Consider the following 2,700-nt stretch of genomic DNA (forward strand, 5'->3'; position numbering starts at 1 on the left):
CTGTGCAAGCCCTGGCAACACTCCCAGAGGAGGGCAAAGACCCAGTTAGCAAGATGAGCTAAAAAATAGCAGGACAACAGATGGACCCATATGGCCACTAATAGTGTGTCAGTTTCTTCTAAACTGAAGTTTAAAAAAATAAAAAACCCTTAGACTTACATAGCATTCCCCAAAGACAAGCAAGCATAAATAAAGAAGAAAGATTTATTATTATTATTCTTTTTTCTTACTGAAACAGTGATTTTCATGGATCAGTGCAATGAAGGTTTTGTGTCACTCCGTGAGAATCAATAACCATTTCAAACTTTGAGATATGTATTTAATGTATTTGGTCCAGGAGAACTACTACCAGTAACTGGGTACATCTGAAAGTAGCTTCTGTGTATTCAACTGATAGCAAAGCAACCTCTGTAACAGTGAAATGTATAAAAAAATCTTATACCTCATTTCTAAAGTAATCTCATGCAATTAATTATAATTCTTGATCTTACCAGCTTCAGTAAGGGTCCATAAAGATCATTCTTGTCAGCACATATTTAATTCCCCTCAGTTAAAGCTGCCCTGAGTGTGAACAATGTAAGCTTTTTAGGTAGCTGGTTCCCATTGATTTCAGCAATTAGGGGTAAGATTCATCTCACTTATCACAGAAAGGAGTGACCTGCCTTTGCAGATATCCATAGCTCTTATTTTATTGTAGAGGGATGCCTTAGCTGGATATCTAAAGGCAAACAAGATGACCCTATCTGTCTACTTACCTTGTGAAACCAGCATTCAATCTCAAGAGAAAACACTGAGAATCAATTTAAGGCAGAATTTTAGCAGTCATTAGGAAATCATGACTATACAGAACATTTAAGATAATTCTTACAACAAATAACACCAATAATAAGAATATGAAGAATAATTTTATTAGTGAAGTTACTAAAAGTTTACCTACTACATTAACATTAGTCTAGGCTCAATCAGAAACAAGAACCTTTTGTATAAACTAAAATATATAAAAATATCAATGCATTGCTTAGTTCATTAACTAATAAATAATTAAGGGAGAAAGATATTGATTTTCTATGGAAGGAACCTTACGAAGCTACTGAAAGTTTACATGAAAAATATCCCCAAAAGAAACAGTTCTACAAATTAGCATACTTTGAAAAGTTTACAGATTTCAAAGCAGTTAAGAATTTTCATAAGTTACTCAAATCATGGTAATGTAGAGAAATTGGCTGCTGTAGTCCATTTGCTGCATGTTTTCCACTTTCTTTACAGTGCTCATGAAATCAAGATACAAACAGAAAAGGATTTCATGACTGTGAGGCAGTCACAGAATCTCATACAGAGAGCCCTAAAAAATAGAAAGTTAGGGCCCAACAAGAAAAGGATGTGTGTGCACCAAGTGTTCCACCTGGAAAGAGGAATCACAGTTAACCTGTAAAGCAGAAGGAGCTAACTGTAAAAGCCCTAGCCAAGTTTAGGACAAAAAAAGAATTCCCCTTGCCAGAGTTCTCTCACTGCCTTAATAGCTACTCAGATGGTGGCTTGAATCTAGGTCCCAATACAGGATATTGGCCAACTAAAGGAATTCTATCAGATCAGGACCCTATGTAGGTACAAAAATCACACATTTAAAAATATTTTTGAAATTTCCAGAAAACAAAACAAACAAAAAAACAGCCTCCTTAGAAATATATTTAAGTCCCAACAAAAACCTTTTAGAAAAGTGAGTTTATTGAAGTTTCATACATTGTAAATGGTATATTACCTGCCATTGTCTATAAACTAAATTTTACTTTCCCAGTTAAATCTGATTTAGTCAATAGCTATTGCATTTCATTTGTGACAAAAATTTACTCATATCATTTATTCTTCAACTGCTTCAACTAATTTACAAAAATATGCAAAAAAACCCCCACCATAGCATAAGCACAAAATATTCACTATTTACCATGCATCTGTGTCTAAAGTAAATGAATTTACAGGTTTTTACCCTAGGGCTAAATTCAGAAGACAAAAATAAATTCTCTTTTCATCAAGCTCCTCTCTGAAACTCCAATTCAATATTACAAATGGGAATTCTATCAGCATTCATACACACAGCAGACTGTATCTAGGCAAATAAGCAAGGCTTTTTTTTTTTTTTTTTAATTGCTTTCATCCAGCTTCCCTAACTTCTTGACTGAAAGGCTGGCATATCCCCAAACTCCTCTTTACTCTGATATTCTTGCTTAGTTGCATTTCTGGAGCTCTTTCTCAGACCCTAGCTTTTAAAAAACAAGGGGAAAAATCTCCTTATCTGTAATGGTGTTATTTCTTTGGCTAATTCACAGGTGCATTTTAGAAAGGTCGTATTTATCTTGGTCATATAAGACTGAAAAGTTTTGCTTTGAAGTGTCCGTAGAAGGAATGCCCTAACCCTCCACCCCACATACTATATTACATATGAGACAGAACATACCTCTGCCACCTTCACTCCGTTACTTTTAGATGAAGACACACATATGAAAAAGACTCAGAAGGAAAAAGCAAGTGTGAGAGTAATGTATGTGTAGACTAGAAACCATTTTCTTTGAAGTGCCCATGTATGTATTCTAACAGTGGATGACAGCATGCGCTACTCAACCATCAGTTAAACAGCAGTGGTTTGAAAAGTTCCATTATCAAGAGACTGTACACTTTGGGAGTGGCATAGTGCTTGACATGTGG

The sequence above is a fragment of the Apteryx rowi genome, unplaced genomic scaffold (genome assembly GCF_003343035.1).
Source record: "Apteryx rowi isolate R43461 unplaced genomic scaffold, aptRow1 scaffold_233, whole genome shotgun sequence".
Classification (NCBI taxonomy): Eukaryota; Metazoa; Chordata; class Aves; order Apterygiformes; family Apterygidae; genus Apteryx; species Apteryx rowi.